The sequence below is a fragment of the Notechis scutatus genome, chromosome Z, assembly GCF_049901735.1.
Source record: "Notechis scutatus isolate UNSWTSFEM ecotype Mainland chromosome Z, rNotScu1.2, whole genome shotgun sequence".
Lineage (NCBI taxonomy): Eukaryota > Metazoa > Chordata > Lepidosauria > Squamata > Elapidae > Notechis > Notechis scutatus.
Window position 1 is genome coordinate 53,275,735 of NC_142025.1, and position 22,613 is coordinate 53,298,347.

The 22,613-nt window shown below is 40.2% G+C and overlaps 1 pseudogene; it reads left to right on the forward strand.

Annotated features, from left to right (window-relative positions):
* The first annotated feature begins 9,164 nt into the window (after positions 1-9,164).
* On the forward strand, positions 9,165-17,423 carry LOC148128868 (SCAN domain-containing protein 3 pseudogene; annotated as a pseudogene).
* Positions 17,424-22,613: the final 5,190 nt, after the last annotated feature.

A 22,613-nucleotide genomic window follows, 5' to 3' on the forward strand; every position in this document is an offset into this window, starting at 1 on the left:
AGGAACTCAACCTGCTTTGTGGCTAGCTGGCATTTTTCTCTTTTGACTTTGAGTCCCGCTTCTCTAAATCTTCGCAAGACTTCCCTCAGCCGGTCTTTCAGTTGCTTTTTGTCCCTGACGGATACCAATACATCATCAAAATAAGGGACCACCCCTTGAGTCCTGTCAAAGAGCGCTCCATCAGGCTTTGGAAAACGCCTGGGGCCATGCTGTGACGCTGAATTGCAGTCTGTTGCATTTGAATGCCCCCTATGCATCACAATAGTCTGTGCCTCTGCTGTCTCGGGGTCGACTGGCAACTGTTGATATGCTTGCACAAGGTCAAGCTTTGCGAAAACTTTTCCTCCCCCTAATGAATGTAAAAGGTGCTGGACTACCAGAACGGGGTATGTGCTTTGTTGTAGCGCGTGGTTAAGGGTGGCCTTATAGTCACTACAGATGTGCATGGACCCATCTGGCTTAATGGGAGTCACAATTGGAGTTTCCCATCTTGCGTGATCGATGGGTTCCAACACCCCCTGTGCAATGAGTTTGTTCAATTGCTCATCGATTTTCGGTTTTAGTGCAAAGGGAACTCGTCTGGCCTTAAGTCTGATTGGCGCTATGTTAGGATTCAAATTAAATGATATAGGGGTCCCTTGGTATTTGCCTAGCTTCCCGTCGAATACGTCTTGGAACTCCTTCATCAGGCTCTCTTCCCAGTCCGTCTCGGTGACGCTATTAATTCCGGTCACTCCGATTCCCAGGGGTGCGAACCATTCGAGTCCAAGCAGGCTAGGGCGATCTCAGTTGACGATCATCAATGGAAGAATTTCAGTATGTCTCTTGAATTTGACTTGGAAATGTCCGAGTCCAACTACAGGGATCCTGTTTCCCTGGTAGTCTTTCAGAGTCAGGTTTTGTTTTTCTAGTTCTTCTCTTTTTATATCTGGTATCAAATTCTTTATGGTATTCCATGATACCATGGATAGATATGAGCTGGAGTCCACCTCCATCTCGCATGGCTGTCCTTCTATGTTAACGTTGATGCGTACCTTTCTGGCATCGGTTGTGCTTGAATGGCCAATGAGAATTGTTTGGTGTGTTTCCTCCTTCTCGTTGAGCCGCTTACTTCTGTTTTCTCGGCTCCAACAACTTCCGGTCTGTCTCTCTCTGGTTCTGGGGGGAGTGCTGCCTTGTCTTTTAGGGCTGTAGTTCTTTCTGCTCCGGCAGACTCTGGCGATGTGCCCCCGTCTTTCGCAGTGTCTGCAGATGGCGTCGACGAAACGGCACTCGGAATGTGGGTGGTCTCCTCCGCATCCAGCACAATGGAACTCCGATCTCCTCTCCCTCTTTCCTCGTCGGTTCCATTCCGACTGGAGCTTATGTATTTCTTCTTCTTCCTTGTCGTTGGGTGAGGAATCGATGTCCTCATGGTGGGTGGTTGTGGCAGCGGTCTTCTGGTTGCCCTCTGATTTATTGTCTCGGGCTTGGTTTGGGTCGCCCTGAGTTTCTTGGGCAGCTGTATTCATTTGTCACATAGTGGCTGCTGATTTTTTCGCTGCTTCCGCGGCGGTGGCTTCAGCGATGGCCTCAATTACGGTGATGTTGGGTCAGGTCAGCAGTCGGCTTTGTAGCATAAGGTCTCTCAGTCCAAGGACCACGCGGTCTCTCATGGCTTCGTCCATGTTGAGAAAGTCGCATGCCCCTCCAATGTCTCTTAGGACCACCACAAAATCTCCGATGCTCTCGCCTTCTCTTTGATCTCGTTTGTAGAATTCGTGTCTTCAGATAAGGCTGGAGACAGCTGGCGCGTAATGGGCTCTCAGTAGCCGGTTCAAATCTGGCCACGCCATCTGCTTAACGTCCTGGGGTTTGGCCAATGCCATGGCCATTTTGAAGACTGTGGGGCCACAGTGCGTCAGGAATACGGCTCTCTTCCTTTGATCGGTTATCCCCTGTAGCTCGTTGCTCTCGAGGAACATGAGGAATCTGTCAATGTACGATTCCCAGTCCTCTTCTGCTGGGTTGAACGGTGCGGGTGGCGAGTTGTTACCAGCCATCTCGTCGGTTGCTCGGTTCTCGTTGCCATGTGCTTGCTGGTCTCCTTGTCTCAGCATACCACCCTCGTCGCCAGTGTTCTGTCGCGGGAAAGATCTGACTCGAGACCAGTGTGAATTTCAGCTCTTTATTAGCTCTCAGTAACTTCAACAAAACCGGAGCCGCAGCAGCCTCTTTTATAGCGGCTGCTCGTGGCTCACGGCCAATGACAGTTTCTTAAAGTTCCCGCCGTCAGGCGGACCAATCGCAACAGTCTTTTAGTAACCAATCAATAGGCAGCAATAGCGGTCCAATCAGAATGTAGTATTACAAGTATGCAAATCTCTATATACAACACTACTGACCTTCACCTTTTTTTTTCTCCTACTGCTGACTAAGTATGCCCAGCCTGGTCCTTTGCGAAGCAGCTACTGGCCACACAGTTTTCTGCCCCAAGTCATGCATGATGATTTCCACAGCCATGGTGCACCAAGAAGCCCTTTAGACCAGTGGTCGCCAATCAGTGAGCTGGGGACCACTGATGGTCTGTGAGAAAATTTTGGTGGTCCACAGAGAAATGTCACCCCAAAGCACCCCCCTAAGCAATTAATGCAGGCTGCGCAGGAATACAAACCTGCGCTGCCCACATGGTCCGTCAAAACACAAGGCTTGCATTGCTTGCATTGTGAACAAAATGAGGTAGTGAGGGGAGGTGGGAAAGGGTGGGGGGACTTGCCTCACTCACCCCACATGCCTCACCTGGCCACCAAGCTGCTTCATTCCACTTCTTTCTTCATCTGCTTTTGGCTGCATGCAAGGAAAGCAGTAGAAGTCTTTCTTTCTCTCCCCCAAAGTCTGCCAGAAATGAGTCTTTGGGACCCTGCAAGGCATCCTGCTCCAAGAGGCTGCGCCAGTACGACAAGTCTCACAAAGACTCATTTCTGGAGGAACTTGGGGGAGAGAAAGAAAGATTTCTGCTGCTTCTGCTGCATTCCTGCATAAAGCCAAAAGTCTCCCCGAGAATGGAGCTGGAGACGGTATCCTGTGATCCCAAATAAAGAATGATCAATTGGTAGGAAAATGGGGTGGGGAATTTTCCTGCAGACTTTTTTGGGGATTTTCCCAGGGTCTCTGGTCCACGGGATTTAAAATTATGAGTTTGGCAGTCCCCGAGGTCCAAAAGGTTGGTAACCCCTGCTTTAGACCAAGCTGCTAGCTGGGGCAGGACTTCGTGATGCACGGTGGTTTAGGGGCTTCCTACAGCTCCAGAGCTATGGCAAGAGAAGAAAGAAACCTCTTTGCACTGCATCGCTGGGCTGGGCTGGGCTTCATGTTGTAAAGACTTTTATGCTCTGTTGCAGTCCCAGAGAATATAGTGTACCAAGAAGCACCTAAGCACAGCATAGTTAGCAGCCCCAGAGCTATACAGTTTAGAGGTGTTTGCTGCCCCACAAGACAGAATGCAGGAGGGCCAAAAGGGCAGAGATGGAAGGGAGATATTGGTAGTGGTGGTGGGGTGTTGAAGTCAATCCCTTACATTATCGAGACTTGGGACTGAAAGACACCATGCCTAGAACAGCTTGAATTGAGATTCTCAGTGGAATTTGGTTAATTATGTCTATGGGAGTTGTTGGGATTACCATTGCAATGCAGTCTTATGAAGTTGCAATTTATTACTGAATCATTTAGCAACATGACTTAAATTTTGGTCCCAGTTGGGGCTACAAGTCAAGAACTTCCCATACTACCTTATTTGAGAATTTATGTTGAACTTCTCTGTATATTTTTGATTTTATTGTTGAAGACAGTGAAAAGTTAGTCTTGTTTTTTATTGCATATTTCCATCACTTTCAGATTACTCCTACTTCCTCAGTCTTAAAAAGTCTTATGGAAGAAATTCATTCATTAGGTGTTTTCTTTTTTAATAGTTTTTTAATTTTATTTTGATACAAACAATCCATCATACATTAAACAGTGTGTTGTCTGGTACAATATTTTTGTGCAATAACCATTAAAATTTCCAGCCATAATCTTTACATTAATATTAATTCTCTACTCTTAAATTATTGCAAATATACATAATATGTCTGATTTTTATAACAGTCCTCATCACTTATTCACTTCTATAAGCATATTTTTTAATCGCTAGTCTCTAACTTTCATATTTTTTTTCTATCAATAAAAAGATTCCCATATCATATAATATTCAGTTTGTTCCTTCTCTTTAATTGCATTAACCAATTCATTTCTGCACATTCTAATATTTTATTTATTAATATTTTATTATTTATTTATCATGCTTTTATCAGTAGGAATCTTTTCACTTTTCCAATTCTGTGCAAATTCAATTCTAGCTGCAGTTAAGACATGAATAATCAAATATACATTCTCTTTACTATAAATTTCAGGTAAGATCCCCAACAAGAATATTTCAGGAGGTGAGTTGGAATGCCTCTGAGCCTGCACAAACACCTCTGTACCTGTGCAAACTGCACATTTGGCGCATGCATGCAAAGTGTGTGCACGCATGGAAAGCATGCCCAGCAAGCCACACCCACCGGATTGGTGGTAAAACATTTTGAATCCCACTACTGATTGTCTCCTTCACTTGCTCTTCTTCCAATTTAATGCTCAATAAGTTGTACAGTTTTTTAAATCAATCTTTCATCAGTTCCTGTTAGGATCTTATCCAATTCTGTCAGCTCTTTGTAAAAAACATATAGCTTTACATCTTTTTCATATCTAGACTGTATTTGCCGTTGTGAATACCAAGCTGTTTTGATCCCTTGTTCATTCAATTCTTGCTCAGTTTTGAGCTCACCCTTCTCATTCAAAATATCTTTTTAACTCACAATATTTCCCATATTAATCATATTCGGATGTATAGGTGCTCCTATTGTCAAAAGCCAGACTGGTATCTTCAAATAGTGCTGATCTCTAATTTTATCCCATACTAACAATAAAGCATTTCTTATATAATGTCTTTGAAAGTAACCATGTATCTTACTTTTCCCATACCATAAGAAGACATGCCATCCCAGTTGCAGATCATGTCCCGCAAGGTCAATAGTCTTGTGTTTCTCAGCTCAATCCACTTTTCCATCCATGTTAACACCGCAGCCTGATAATATAATTCCCAGTTTGGTAGACCAAAATCACCTCTAGTTCTTGTTTTCTGTAACATTTTAAAGTTAATTCTTGCTTTTTTCCCCTGCCAAATAAATTTTACTATTTTATAAAAATCCTCAAAATATTTTTTCCAATTTGATCAGGATTACTTGAAACAAGTACAATAATCTTGGCAGTACATTCATCTTAATTGTAGCTATTCTTCCTATTAATGATAATTGCAAATTTTTTCAAATCCAGTTTAATTTGTTGTATCAATTTATAATAATTATCTTCCTTAATTATTACACATGTTGTGGTTAATTGTACCCCTAAATATCTTTCTTTTTTAGTGATCTGAATATTTAATCTTTCCATTAATTCTTTTTTCTGTTTTTCTGTGATGTTTTTCATAAGGTCTTAGTTTTTTCTCTATTTATTGTCAATCCTGCTATTTTCTCATACTCTTCCATTTTTTTTATTAACTTGGGTCCAGTCTTTTGTGGAGCTTCTAAAATAAAAACTAAATCATCTGCAAATGCTTGTTATTTATATTCTTCCTTTTTTATTTCCATACCTTTTATCTCCTTATTTTGTCTAATATTTCTAATACTTCTAGTGTCAATACAAATAACAATGGCGACAAGGGACTTCCTTGTCTTATACTCTTATTAATATTAACCTTTTCAGTCATGTCTCCATTTACCATCATCGTAGCAGTTAGTTTATAGTATAATGCCTTAATCATCTTTATTAATCTCTCCCCAAAGTCCATTTCTTTTAGTTGTGTTAACATAAATTGCCAGTTCACATTATCAAACGCCTTCTGTGCATCAAGGAAAATCGATGCCATTTGCTTCTCTGGGTGTGCTTCATAGTATTCCAGTGTGTTCAAGATTATTCTCATTTTATCTTTAATTTGTCTCTTAGGTAAAAAGCCATTTTGATCTGTATGAATAAATTGTTTTAAAATATCTTTAATCTTTCTGGTATTATTGAAGCAAATATTTTATAATCCGCATTCAATCATGATATCGGTCTGTAATTATTTATCTGCCCTAGATCTAAGTCTTCTTTCGGTATGAGAGTAATATATGCTTCCATCCAAGAATTTGGTACTTTCACCTCCAACAATAGTTCATGAAATACTTCCAACATTATGTTGCTTATAGGGTTTTGTAAAGTTTTGTACAACTCTGCAGGTAGACCATCCGTACCTGATGTTTTGCCATTCTTTTGTTTTTTTGATAGCTTCTGTTAATTCTATCATTGTTATTCTTGCTTCTAATGCTGCTTTAACTGTGTCTAGTACTGTAGGTAATTCTGCTTTTTCTAGATATTATTTTATTTTATCTTCTGATACTGGGTCTTGATTATATAGTTTATCATAATAATTATGAATTATTTTCTTTTTGCCATCATTTTGATAATACAGAATCCCATCATCATCTATTAGCTGAAAGATCATTTTCTTTTCTTTCTCCTTTTTCAATCTATATGCCAACCATCTCTCTGGCTTATTTGCATTTTCAAAAAAAAATTGTTTAGCTCCTTTTATTTTTTAAACTCAACTTATGTTTTTTTTTAAGTCCATTTGTATATTCTTTTTTGGGGTGGTTGTATGATCTGCCCAAGTACTTATTTCAATATTTATTTATTGTATATTAGATATTAATTCTGCTGATATCTACACCATATCTATTCTGGACCAAGACATGTGTCTATTTGAGTAAAATGAATATTGATTTTTTTCCAAGATGAATTTCTCACCATACATCTTGAATTCCTAATTCTTCCACCATTTTGAAAAAAGTTTTTGGGAGTATTTTCCTAGATTTTGTAATATGTTTTTCTGGTTTTATAGTCCAATTTCGCATTCACTATTGCATTGAAATCTCCCACTATACATATGTTTTCACACTCCATTTCTATTATTTTCTTAGGTAATTTGCATAAAATGACCATTGATTGTTGACCATATAAAATGACCATATAAAAGGCCAGCCTCTAGCCAGGTCCCCCAGCTTTGCCTCAGCTCCTAGTCAAAATGACCTTGTGTCTTGGAAGCAGAGTTAAGGATTGTAGCTAGCAATTAGCTGGAAAAGGTTGCAGGTTTGATCTCAAGCCTCTGATACACAGCTGCTCCGAGGCTAAAAGTTTAGCTCCTGGGTTTCACTCTTCACTCAGGGCTCTTAGAGCCGATAGAGCGACAAAGGCCCTCCAACAATTTCATCAAGGTTACAGGTTTGATCTCAAGCCTCTGACACACAGCTGCTCCAAGGCTAAAAGTTTTCACTCCTGGGTTTCTTTCTTCGCTCGGGGCTCTTAGAGCCTATAGAGCGACAAAGGCCCTCCAACAATTTCTCCAAGTGCAGGCAGCCATTTTATTACCTCAGCATAAAGCATGAAGCCAGCAGCCATTTTAATTGGTCAGAAACTTCGGTTTGTCTTATCCTGTGGCAATATTTCTGAGAGAATTATCCCAGTGAGATCAGGGGACATATATTGAGGGTTGCTTCCATCACCTCTTGTGTACCCCTAGTTTGATCATGGAGGCCTCCAAGCAGGCAGAGGCCTCTGGATTAGAGGCACACACACTCCTGGCCCAGAAGAAGAAGAAAAAAGGAAGAGGTAGCATGGCCAGTCAGCTCAAAGGGAAGCAGTGGCAAAAATCAGGGCCAAAGCCTTCACTCCAAAGAAAGTTTCCCAAGCTGAATTAAAGGCTGAAAAAAGGAGGCATGCTGTGCTTGAGAGGCAGTTTGCTAAAACTCTGGACCAAATGAGGAGACATTTGCAGCAGGCTTCCCTTCCAATGGAAGCACAGGTTGGCCAAATTGTGGGGCCCAGGGAAGAGGGAGTCCACTCTTCTTCCTTCTCCTATACCCAAACCTGGTCTCCTATGGTAACAGAGGAGGAAGGGAGTCCCCAAGACCTTAGCAAATCAGGACCCCATTTTCTTCAGGCCCCTACAATTCCACCTCCTATGTCTAGCATTAGACATAGGTCCGAAGCTACTTTCACCTCCACTGCTGCTGGCCTACGTCCTGGAAAAGCCCACTCAGGCAGTGGTTCCTCTGACATTTCCCTAGTAGTCTCTTCTGCCATTCAATGAGGATTAGCACAGGGATCCCAACAGCTCTTTCACCCTCTGGGGGGTGAACAATATTGGTTCCCCAATCCCTCTTTAAATGCCCCTCCTAGACATAGGGAATACCCTAGACCTCAGGAGGTTGGTAGGCCCTCTACTCAATCTGATTGGAGGGATTATGGGGAAAGGGATTACTCACTCCCCTCAGAGCATTGCCAATCCTCCAGGTCAGAGGAGGAAGAGGGTGAGATCAGAGATCCATATATGTCTGAGGCAGAAAGTTTCCTGCAGGACCAGCCCTCCCCCAATGGAGGTCTTTAAGCCAACCTTATGTAAACCCCTATTACAGAAGGCCCAGTTGACCCCAGAAAAGGTGGCACCTGAACCCCAGAGTAATCCTTCAACCCAAGGGGATATTCTTTTCTCTAAACCTGTGGTCCACACAGAGTTTCTTCCTTCTCCTCTGTTATTTTTGGACCTTGTTAAAGAACAGTGTGCCACCCCTGCTCCTGGGCCTAGACCTTCATCACACGATCAGCGTTTCTACAATGTAGGACCAGCCTTGGCCTCTGCCCTTGCGGTTCCTTCAGTGGATGCTCCAGTAGTGGCCTCCTTCTCCTCTGGCAGCCCCATCAAACCAGAGGATGTGCTCAAGCCTGAGGTCAAAAGATCAGAGCAAACGCTCAAACGTAACCATCAGGCCTTGGCTTGGGCTGTCTGAGCATCGACAGTAGCATCATTTTTTACCAGAGCCTCACTCCACTGGCTGCACCAGTTACAGGAGCGCCTTCCGCCGTCTGATTTTAGATCTCACCAAGATCTAAACAAAATTATTGCAGCGGCTGAATTTAACGGTGGATGCCACTCTGAATTCAGCAAAATTCGCCTCCAGAGCCACCTCAATCACAGCTAGACGACTACTTTGGCTCCGGAACTGGCAATCCGAATCATGCCGTAAGTGGAAGCTGGCATCAGCTCCTTATGTGGGTGAGAAACTCTTCGGTGAGGCCCTGGATCCATATTTGATCGAGACCAAAGATAAGAGGAAGGTCCTCTAAGAAAGCGGATTACCACCCAACCCCTTCCATCCGTGATCTTTCCGGGCTGAACCCTCCCCTCACTTCTCCCATCATCAGAGGGCTTCCCTCAACACCAGGAGCAGAGCCCTGAGGCGAATAACCAACAACCGCACCAATATATGGGTAGATGACCCTTTTGAGGAGGAGGGGGCTGTGCCTTCCATACAATTTTTTAATCACCTTTTCATCAGTACCTGTCAATATCTTATATAAATCAGTCAACTTATCATAGAAACCTTCTGTTTTAAAATCTTTATCATATGTAGAACATATTTGTGCATATGAAAACCAATTCATCTTTATACCTTGTTCCTCTAGTTTTTGCATAGATTTAAGTTCACCCTTTTCATTCAATATTTCACCATATTTAACTGTTTGTTCCTTTTTATATATTACAGGATAAGAAAATGCTTCAATAATTGATAGCCAGACTGGAATTTTCAAATAACATTGCCTTTTAGTCTTCTCCTAGTTTAACCACAGAGCCTCCCATATATAATGTCTTCTAAAGTACCCCTGTGTTTTAGTCCCTTTGTACCATAGGAAGGCATGCCAACTCAACAACAGATCATGTCCTTCTAATGTCAACAATCTAGTATTTCTTAATGATTCCTTTCCTTAACCCACATCAGATTTGCAGCTGATAGTACAACTCCCAATTTAGCAAACCAAATCCTCCTCTTATTCTAGCTTCTTGCAAGAGTTTTAGTTTTATTCTCGCTTTCTTACCCTGCCATACATATTTCAACACAATTTTTTAGATCTTCAAAGTAATCTTTTCCAAGCCTAATTGGAATTGTTTGAAACGAATATAAAATTCTGGATAATATATTCATCTTGATCGTTGATATTCTCCCTATTAATGATAGTTGTAAGTTTTCCCATTTCACCAAATCTATCGCTATCTGTTGCTTGAGTTTAATGTAATTATTCTCTTTAAGGGTGCTACATCTTGCTGTCAAATGTATCCCCAAATACTTGATCTTATTTGTGACCTGAATTTTCAAAATATCCACCAATTCTTCCTTTTGTCTTAATAACATATTCTTTGTCAAAATCTTTGTTTTATCTTTATTTATTTTCAAATCAGCTACCATTCCATATACCTCTATCTTTTCTATCAGTTTTAATGCTGTTTCTAATGGATCTTCTAAAATGAAAACCAGATCATCCGCAAATGCTTGCAATTTAAATTCTTCCTTTTTAATTTTCATCCCTTTTATATCCTTTTCTTCTCTAATGTTTCTATTTAGCACTTCCAAAGTTAACACAAACAACAGAGGTGACAATTGGCAGCCTTGTCTTGTTCCTTTTCTTATGTCAATAGAATCTGTCAATTCTCCCTCTATCATTACCTTTGCCGTTTGCTTATGATATATAGCTTCTATTGCATGGATGAATTTTTTTACCAAAGCCCATCTGCTCCAGCTGTAATAACATAAATCACCAAATTCACATTGTCAAAGACCTTCTGTGCATCTAAAAATATCAAAGCCATTTGTTTTTCAGGATGTGCCTCATAATATTCCAAAGTGTCCAAAATTATTCTCATATTGTTTTTGGTTTGTCTCTTTGGCAAGAATCCATTTTGATCGGGGGGAATAAAGTTATTTAAGAATTTTTTGAGTCTTTCTGCCAGTATTGAAGCAAAAAATTTATAATCTGAGTTTAGTAGGGAAATAGGTCTATAGTTCTTGATTTGTAGTAGGTCAGCATCCTCCTTTGGGACAAGTGTAATAAAAGCTTCTGACCATGATTTGGGTATCCTCTTCTTTGACATGATTTCATCCATAACTTCTAATAATGGGAGATTCAACGATTCTTGTAATGTCTTGTAAAATTCCACTGGAAGTCCATCTGGACCTGGTGCCTTTCCATTATTTTGCTTCTTAAGTGCTTCAGTTATGTAGTTACTCTACATAAACGACCTCTGTGATCATATTAAGAGCAATTGTGTTCTCTTAGCTGATGATGTAAAGCTGTTCAATACCACAGACAATACTGCTACCCTACAAAAAGATCTTGACTATGTATCAGAATGGTCAAACAAATGGCAACTTCAAATCTCAACAAATAAATGCTCTGTCTTACATATTGGCAAAAAAAATCAGAAAATAAAATACAAGCTGAATAGTCAAGAACTTGTTGATGACCCAAGTTCTGTAAAGGACTTTGGAATACTCACCTCTAATGATCTAAGTGCTAGAGCCCACTGCAACTACATAGCCAAAAAGGCATTAAGAGTTGTTAACCTAATCCTACGTAGCTTTTTCTCTGGTAATATCACACTACTAACCAGAGCATACAAAACATTTGCTAGACCAATACTCGAATACAGTTCATCAGTCTGGAACCCACATTACGTATCTGATATTAGCACAATTGAGAAAGTCCAGAAATATTTCACAAGAAGAGTTCTCCACTCCTCTACTCGTTGTAGAATACCTTATGCCACCAGACTTGAAATTCTAGAACTAGAAAACCTTGAATTACGCTGTCTTCGGTCTGACTTAAGCATGGTATATAAAATCATACATTGCAATGTCCTACCTGTCAGTGAATACTTCAGCTTCAAACATAACAACACAAGAGCACACAATAGATACAAACTCAAAGTGAACCGCACCAAACTTGATTGCAGGAAATACGACTTCAGCAATAGAGTGGTCAATGTCTGGAATACTCTACCCGACTCTGTAGTTTCTTCCCCAAACCCCAAAAACTTTAACCTTAGACTGTCTACTATTGACCTCACCCCTTTCCTAAGAGGTCTGTAGGGGCGTGCATAAAGCGCACCAACGTGCCTACCGTCCCTGTCCTATTGTTTTTCTTATTCTTTTATTTTTCTTATATGTAACCATTTCATGTATTCACAACTATGTATACACTTATACTTATTATCTTGTAAACAATTGGCAAATCAAATAAATAAATAAATAAATAAACTCCATCATCGTTATATTGCTTTCTAACATTATTTCAATCTCTTTAGGTATCTGGGGTAGGTTAGCATTCTGTAAGTACTGTTTAACTCTTTCACCATCAATATTCTCTTGTGTGTATAGTTTTCCATAATAATCTCGTATGATTTTCTTCTTCTCTTTACTTCCATAGCAAGCTTGGCCTTGATCATCTATTAATTGCAATATTTTCCTTGATTCTCTCTCCTTTCTCAGTTTATTCCTTGATTCTCTCTCCTTTCTCAGTTTATATGTTAACCATCTACCTAGTAGACCTAGTAGACTACCTAGTTAACCATCTATTTGCATCTTCAAAATAGTTCTGCTTCGCACCTCTGATTTTCTGTGCTAATTCTTCTTTTTCCATTAATCCCATTTTATGTTTAATTGTATCCATTTTTAACTTAATGTCCTTATTCTGTGGCATTTTCTGTAACTCTTTTTCAAGTCCTTTATACTCATCCTCAAATGTCTTTTCATAATATTTCTTTTCCTTGTATAGTCTATTATCAAGCCTCTGGCATATGCCTTCATTGTATCCCATACATTCTGCATTGATGTGTCTTCTTTTTTATTTTCTTTAAAGAAAAAAGCCAGTTCTTTCTCCATTCTCTGTGTAAAGTCTTTTTCTTTTAGTATAGTGTTATTTAACATCCATCAAGATCTTCTTCTTTGTCCTTTCCATTTAATTGTCATTAGGTTATGATCTGCTCAGGTACTTGTTTCAATATCTATTTCTTGGAGATTAGCAATCAATTCTGTTGACATCCATATCATATCTATTCTGGACCATGAAAAATGTCTGTTTGAATAGAAGGTATATTGTTTGGTCTTAGTGTTTCTTTCTCTTTTAAATTTATTTCATCTATCATTTAAAAAAAAAAGATCTAGAAAAAGTCTTTCTGCTTTGCTTTGTTGTTTTCTGTGTTGTATAGTCCAATTTATTGTCTATTCTTCTGTTATACCTAACAGGTATTTGGGTTAGAAATATATAAACCAGGATAGACATTTTAAAACTGTATCTTTAAGAAAATGCAAAACTGCAATTGGGTGTGGTTACTCAAACGGCCATAAGATGGAGCCAGAAACCTGGGTTGTTTAGTCTTAGTCTCAGAAGAGAGTGTGTCTGAGTGAGTATCTCTGTTTCCTTCTGTTGGAAAGTATTGCCATTGCTCCATTTCTTCTAATTGACTGATATTACTGGATTTAATGTAAGTCTGATACTGAACTGTTTTTGACACTGGAATTTGATATTTGGATTATCCCTGGATTGAAAACTGGCTGATTTAACTTGTGAATGACTTTGGATTGCTTATTTTGGACTTTGCTTAAACCTTTCTAGAAGTAAAAATCTACATTTACTGTACAGTGTATCTGTGTACTGTGTGTGTATTATTCAAACACTACTCTCAAATACGTCTCCCTGTATGCGCTCATTCTCCTAATGGGGAATTACCTCAACACTGGTTATGGGCCCAGACCATACTAGGCTCAGATAACAGAGTTAGTGTGAATGCATAGTACTGTATACAGACAGCTGTTTACTGTTTAATTGTGGTTTACTATCCTGGTAAAGATGGCCCAAGTCACTTCAACATGTCTATCACTGATAACCCGGTTGTATGGAACAAACTATGTTTCCTGGTCTATGAAATGCAGTCTACTTCTGCGTAAAGAAGGTTTATGGAATGTAGTTCAAGACCCACCTGATGTAAATGCTTGGGATCCAGCTAATGAGGATGATGCCAAGAAGCTTGCTGACTTTAAACAGAACAACAAATGAGCTCTTTGTATAATTGGACTAACACTGAGTGACCAGCAGCTAGTCCATATTCGTGGAGAAGAGTCTGCTGCTAGGTGCTGGGAGAATTTGAAGAGGATTTATGTTCGTGACAGTGTAGGTGCACACATACATCTTACACGTAAACTGTTTAGAGCACGTCTTCTGAAAGGTGGAGATATGTTAGCTCATTTAAACTTCATGAAAAGAACTTTTCAAGAGCTACATGAAAAAGAACTGATATTTTCAGAACTGAATCAAGTTTACATCATTCTTTCCTCATTGGATGAAAGTTATGATGACTATGTATCTTCACTGGAAGTCCTGCCCAGAGATAAACTGACATTGACTGGCATATCTGGAAGATTGTTAGAAGAAGCAAGAAGACAGCTGGATAGGGACCAACTGAGGAAGGAACAACCACAAGAAGAGGATTTATCTTCAACTGCCTATAATGTTAGGAAATGTTTTTCTCGTGGGGCTAGAGCAGGGGTCCCCAACCACCGGTCCCTGGACTGGTACCGGTCCGTGGATCATTTGGGACCGGGCCGCCTACTTTGCTTGACTGCCATTTTGTTCCGACGTGCTGGTGCTGGTTTTGCTGCCGTCCCTCAGCCTCGACCAAAAGCGTCGGCTCCACGCCGTGTGTGGCTGGAGAAAAGGGGAATGTGGTAGCCGCGGAGAAGCTGCTCTCCCTAAGAAAGAGGCCCCCGATTCGCCGAGCTTACGCCAGGAGTTCTGCGAGGTGCTGGTGAAGGGAGGCTACGCTGCCGCCGATTACCTCGATCCCAGCCTGAAGGAACTGCCCTCGCCCTCTTCAGAAGCAGGCGGCGACCTGGTCAAGGCTCTGGTGAAGCTCTTCTTTGATCGCCTCACCGACACGCGGCTACAGGCCACTCAGGTGAGCGGCAGGAAAAGGGAGCTGGGCAGCCACAGACCAGCCGTCTCTCCATCTGACGGCCTTGGCCGAATCTCTGCCTCCCAGCGTGCTTGGTCCTCCGCCCGCAGGCTTCCCCGGCCCCTTGCCAAGCGGGTTTTCCACCCCAGCCCAGCAGGGCCCTCGCTGCCTTCCCCTCGCCTGGCTGGCTGGGCTCCTTGGGCAACCTGGCTGCCTCGTGCCGAGAAACGCACTGCCAGGCGGGGGCCACGCGGCGCAGGGCAACACGCCACCACCCGGCCCTGGCGAGGGAAATCAGTGGGTGCTCCCCAGGTGGCGGCCTCAGCCCCGCCAGCAGTAAAGCGGCTGCCCAGATCCGGAGCTGATCCACACCTGACCGGCTGGAAAGGAAGGGTGTGTAGCATTGGTGTTGTGTGTGCAATTTCTTGGTGTGCGGCGCGGGGTCTCTTTTGGCCGGCCCGATTTTTTTTTCAGAGGGGAATATCATGCCTGCATTAACCATGATTATTAAATCCAATCCAACTTTGATTATAATTAAATTAAGTCACAACTAGCTTTTCAATGAGTGGAATATTGTCTCCATATCATGATCAAATGAACCAAGAAGAATGGCGGTTCTACCAGCATCCATTTTGTGGCATCCAGATCCCACTAGAATGGGTGAAGACAAAATATTTGGGCTGTAGATATTTTGGAAGAAGGGAATGTGTGGGGATGAGTGGGAAAGTGTAGCTATCTGTTTAACATTTTTAAAGTGAAGAGCAGTGTTTCTCAATTTTCAGAAGTCCGGAATGCTGTCTGGGTAATTTTGGGAGTTGAAGTCCACATAATCTTAAAATTGCTGGAGTTGAAAACACTGGATAGGCAAAGGGTTTCTTTGCACTTACATATGTTTAGTGCAATCCCTACTATATATATATATGACAAATCTTTAAAATGTGTGGACTTGGACTCTCTGAATTCCCCACACACCTTACAATTGTTGAGATTGTGGAAAGCTGAAGACCATATGGGAGATCAAACCCATCCTAAATGTAAAATCTGAATTGCAGATTATTACCTTACAAAACGCTTTTGGAGAAAACATATATTTTGGCAAACATATATTTTTGTTTGATCATGATCAACTGAATCATGATGACTTTATTGGTCTAGTCTTGCATTTATACACATTTTTAGTAATCCTCCAACATTGGTTAACTTTGGTTTCTGCTTAACTTTCATTACTGTTTAGCATAGTAATTAATACAATTAATTATCTCTAGTTAAAGTCTATGTTATTGCCACTGAAAGATTCTAATACATTTTCCCCATTGGTTTGCCATCCAAGATAAGAACATTCCTGCAATTACAACTCTACACCTCTCGCTCTCATCTGGCTAATCTCATCCAGCAAGCTAGCCCTCGCAAAATGAGCCAGAAACAGAGTTCACTGGAGAGTTTTTTTGGAAAGGGTAAACGAGACAACGATGAGACAGCAGAAGGGTCACAGACTGCCTGCAAAAAGAAAGTGGCATTTAAAAGAAAATACCAAGATTCCTACCTGAGTTATGGGTTCATCGCAACAGGTGATTCACAAGCCCCCCACCCACTCTGTGTAATATGCGGTGACAAACTTGCTAATGAAGGCATGAAACCATCAAAACTGCGCCACCACTTGGAGACAAAACACCCAGCATTGAAAGAAAAGCCCTTAGAATATTTTGAAAGAAAAAAATGGGAAAATGAAGGACAGAAACAATTATTGAAGGCCATTACTTCAACAAATGTGTCTCCGCTAAAAGCATCATTCCTGGTCGCGGACCGCATTGCTAAAGCTAAGAAGCCCTTTACTATTGGGGAAGAATTGATTTTGCCTGCTACAAAGGACATTTGCAGAGAACTTTTCAGAGAGGCTGCAGTGAAAAAGGTTGAAAACATCCCCCTTTCGGTGAGCACCGTAACAAGAAGAATTAATGAAATAGCAGAGGACATCGAGGCACAGTTACTTGAGAGGATTAATGAGTCACCATGGTATGCGATTCAGGTGGATGAATCTACAGATGTTGACAACAAAGCAATATTGCTCATTTTTGTGAGATACATTTTTCAGGAGGATGTACATGAGGATTTGCTATGTGCACTATTTCTGCCAACTAACACCACAGCTGCAGAGTTATTCATGTCCTTGAACGAGTACATATCAGGGAGGCTTAATTGGTCGCACTGTGTCGGTGTATGCACGAACGGAGTGGCTGCAATGACTGGGCGGCTTTCAGGTCTGACAACGCGGATCAAGGAGGTCGCCTCTGAATGTGAGTCCACACACTGTGTCATCCATAGGGAAATGCTGGCAAGCCGAAAAATGCCACCTGAGCTTAACAGCGTTTCGCAAGCTGTGGTAAAAATTATTAACCACATAAAAGTACATGCCCTGAATTCACGTCTGTTCGAACAGCTCTGTGAAGAGATGGATGCAGAACACAGAAGTGAGATGGCTTTCAAGAGGTAAATCGCTGCCAAGAGTTTTTGAGTTAAGAGAGTCACTGCAGAGATTTTACTTGGAAAAACAGTCACCACTGGCAGCATACTTCAGTGACGCTGATTGGATCTTGAAACTTGCTTACCTGTGTGACATTTTTAACCTGCTCAATGAACTCAATCTCTCACTTCAGGGGAAAATGACAACCGTTTTCAAGTTGGCAGATAAGATTGCAGCATTCAAAGCCAAACTGGAGTTATGGAGATGGAGAGTGAACACAGGGATATTTGACATGTTTCACATAGTAGCAGGGATTATGGAAGAGACTGAGTTTGGACCTTCATTCACCCAGTTAGTGCATGATCACCTGTTGCAGCTTTCAAAAGAGTTTGAGCATTACTTCCCCATCGCAAAAGACCCCAGGCTGGGGAAGGAATGGATCCGGAACCCATTTGTGAAGAAGCCAGAGGAATCAACTTTAACTCTACAAGAAGAGGAACAACTACTTGAAATTGCAAATGATGGTGGCCTTCAATCCATGTTTGAAACAACTACAAATCTCTTTTCATTCTGGAGTAAAGTCAAAGCAGAACATCCTGACATTGCCACAAAGCACTGAAAGTCCTGCTTCCATTTTCAACCTCTTATCTTTGTGAGGCGGGGTTTTCTGCATTGACAGCAACAAAAACAAGACTACGGAGTAGATTGGATATAAGGAGTACAATTCGAGTGTCACTGTCTCCCATCACCCCAAGATGGAACCGTCTAGTTGCAGGAAAACAAGCCCAGAGCTCCCACTGATTCTACATTTTGGTGAGTTGATATTATAGTGTAATAGTAAGTAAAATAAGAAATAAAAATAATAAATAAATAAATAAATAAATAAATAAATAAATAAATAAATAACTAATTAAATAAATAAAAAAATAATAAAAAAACAACCTAACCGGTCCTTGAAAAAGTGTTTTTGCGTGAAACTGGTCCCTGGTACAAAAAAGGTTGGGGACCACTGGGCTAGAGGACATATAGCTAAATTCTGTAAGAAGGGAAAACAACAGAATACTGGCAAACACCAGAAGGCCAAGAAGAATGTTAGTTTGGCTATGTGTAGCAATTCAACTGTAAACCATGATTTGTGGGTTGTTGATAGTGGAGCATCACAATGCATTACTAAGGATAGAAACAGGTTTGTAAAGATGTCCACAAGTACACAACATGTATCATTGGCAAATGGATGGAAGATGAACGCATCAGGTGAAGGTACTGCATATTGTTCTTGTATAAATGAACATTTAACTATGTTATATGTACCTAAACTGAAATTTAATTTGCTATCAGTAAGGGCTTTAGTTAATCTTGGTTATGTAGTAACCTTTAGGGGAGATAACTGTATAATAGAGAAAGAGGGTAAAAGTGTTACTGCTACTTTAAAGAATGATTTATATGTAATACATGATGACCAGTTGAAGATGGCTAACTCAGTTTATAACAATGTTAAGCCACATGATGAATGTATACATTGACTACATAGACGTCTAGGGCACATTAATTTCAAAATGCTCAAACAAACTGTTGAATTGTCAGAGGGAGTAAAATTGAAACCTTGTAGCAAGTATTTACACTGTAATGCTTGTAGTCAAGAAAAGAGTAAGGTTACTCCAGCAAACAGACTAAATGGGTTTAAGACCAAAGAACCTTTAGAGGTTGTGTTTGCTGACATAACTGGTCCTAAGAAACCAAGTTTAGGAGGTGCCTGTTATATTTTGAGTATTATGGACTCACGAAATGGTTTCTGCTATCTTATGAAAAACAAAACAGAAACATTCCAACATTTCTTTAACTGGCTAAGGTTTGCTGAGAGAAAAATGAAAAGTAAAGTAATTACTTTAGTAACTGATAATGGGACTAAATTTGTTAACAAAAGATTCCAAACTATGCTAAAATTGGCTGGTGTTGGACATAAACGTTCTGCACCTTACAGACCACAACATAACTCATAACTCATTACAAGCCATGGCTCGCACTATGTTATCTGATTCAGGTTTACCTGAAACACTGTGGGGTGAAGCCATAATGTGTAGTAACCATGTTTTAAACAATGTAGTTAATACAACAACTGGTGAATTGCCATTCACTCGTTGGCATGGCAGAAAGCCAAATTTAAGTTACCTACACACATTTGGAGCTCCAGCATGGGTGCATATTCCCTCACAAGTAAGACTGAAAGGGCAACATAGAGCTAAGAAATTATTTTTTGTGGGTTACGAGGCTAACCATAGATCATTTAGATTCTGGGATCAAGGCACAGCTCATGTTTATTGTAGTGCTAGTGCAAAATTTCTTGAGCACGTTGGGTGGGATAAACTGGAACAGGAATCCAGCAATGATATTATTATTGACACCCAAATAGTCCCTAAAGATGATATCAGTAAACAACAAATAGCCATTAAAGAGGAAGAACAGGAGGAAGTAGTAGAACAGGCACAGGAAGAAATTGTCAGTCTGTGCTCCATTCAAAATCCAAGAAAGAAATACTCAGACTCCAGTGGTTAGAGCAAAGTTTTTTCTTTTACTAAATTTCAAAGTGGAAGCTACAGGGAAGATTCTGAATCTAAAGAATTTGGCGCGCAGATCACATATACAAAGGGATGGAATTGTTCCCACCCCCCAAAGTCCAGAAGACTCTTCCAATTAAAAGTTCTGAATATGATCATGTGGGCATCTTCAGGTGGTGATGAGGCCTCTGTCCGTTGACCTTGACATATTTTGATAAAACTTCGCAGCTGCGCAAAAGGAAACAAAGCTAAGCAAGAAAACAGAAAGTTAAAGAGAGGAATTTATACTCCCCCTCCTCCTTTACACCCACAGTACAGGAATGTAACACCTCCAGCTTTCTTCCCCTCCAGTTCCCCCCTCCCCCCATTACTAATGACAGCCGAAAGAGAATAGTGAGTATAGCAGTAGAAAAGGTGCAGAAGGGATCAAAGGTATAGAAGAGATCTTGAGGCTGACAGAAATAGAAGAACAGGAGCAGGTGGCACATTAAAGTCCACCAGTAAGCCCTGTATTACCAAGACATTCAACCCGAGTAACACGACCACCTGATAGATATCAGGCTAGTGTTGTATGCCAAGTGAATACAGTTCCAAGTAATTATAGTGAACTGAAAATTATCCTGCTAAGGATCAGGCTGCTTGGCAGAAAGCAATGGATAAGAAACTGGAATCTTTAAAAAGACTGGAGGTATATGAAAATGTTAAGTTACCACCAGGTAAACATGCCATAGGATGTAAATGGATATATAAGCTAAAGACAGGTGTAGATGGGACTGTTACCCATAAAGCTAGGTTAGTAGCACAAGGGTTCAATCAGACAGCAAATGACTATGATGAGGTGTTTGCACCTAGTCTGAAGGCTACTACATTAAGGGCAGCATTAGTGTGGGCAGCTAAGGAGAAATACATTGTAAATCATTTGGATGTAGAGACAGCTTATCTGCATGCACCGTTGCAACACACTATATATTTAAAGAAACCTTTAGGTATTAAAAATGATAATACAACTGATTGCTGGAAATTGAAAAAGAGTTTATGGTTTGAAACAATCAGGATATGAGTGGAACCAATGCATAGTTAAAGAATTAACTAAGATAGGTTTTGTAGCTGGCATGGCTGATCCATGTTTGTTTAAAAGAGAAAGTAATGGTGTAATTTCATTATTGTTATTATTTACTGATGACATAGCATTAATCACCAAAACTGAACAAGAAGCTACTGAGATAATTTCACTATTGGAAAAGAAATTTAAAATAAAACAATTAGGAGAAATAAAACAATATCTTGGTTTAAAGATAGATAGAACTAGGGGAGGATACAAGATCTCACAGGCAGATAAAATTAACCAATTACTAAAAAGTTATAAAATGGAACTTTGTAAGCCAGCTAAAACACCAATGAGCCAGGAGTTTAGCCATAGTGATGTTCAAAGTCCTGTTTTTGATAAGAACATTTATCAGTCTTTGATTGATCTTATCTCTTCGATCTTATCTCAGTAATTGGTTAAAGCCAGATATTGCATACTGTGTTAATCAATTAGCGAGATTTAATGCTGAGCCCACTGAAAGGCACTGGCAAGCTGCTAAACGTGTGTTAAGATATCTGAAACAAACAATGCATTATGCATTGTATTTGGAGCCAAATGATGAACTGAATTTAACTGCAAATGCTGATGCAAGTTTTGCTACAGACATAAATACATGAAAATCTACATCGGGTACTGCTGTATTATTGGGAAAAGCATTGATTGGATGGAGATCTATTAGACAGAAACATCTAATTTGTCAACAGTGGAGGCTGAATTCTCATGTTTGTCTTTATTATGTACAGATTTAGTTTTGTATAAGCAATTATTAATTGATATGGGAATTAATGTAACAGATCCTATTGTTATTTACGAAGATAACCAATCAGCAATACAGATGGCTGCAAATATTGCTGTTAAAACAAGAACGAAACACACAGATTTAAGATATTTAAATGTGAGACAATGTGTGCAAAGTAAGATGATTAAGCTAGAATACTGTATGTCAGAAAACAATATAGCAGATCATTTTCCAAAGGCCCAAGGCTCTATAAAGCATAAGACTAGCTGTGAAGATTATGGACTTAGAATGTAAGGTTGTATATATTATCTTACCCAAAAGGGGAGAATGTTAGGAATATAAGTCACCTAACAGGTATTTGGGTTAGAAATATATAAACCAGGATAGACATTTTAAAACTGTATCTTTAAGAAAATGCAAAACTGCAATTGGGTGTGGTTACTCAAACGGCCATAAGATGGAGCCAGAAACCTGGGTTGTTTAGTCTTAGTCTCAGAAGAGAGTGTGTCTGAGTGAGTATCTCTGTTTCCTTCTGTTGGAAAGTATTGCCGTTGCTCCATTTCTTCTAATTGACTGATATTACTGGATTTAATGTAAGTCTGATACTGAACTGTTTTTGACACTGGAATTTGATATTTGGATTATCCCTGGATTGAAAACTGACTGATTTAACTTGTGAATGACTTTGGATTGCTTATTTTGGACTTTGCTTAAACCTTTCTGGAAGTAAAAATCTACATTTACTGTACAGTGTATCTGTGTACTGTGTGTGTATTATTCAAACACTACTCTCAAATACGTCTCCCTGTATGGGCTCATTCTCCTAATGGGGAATTACT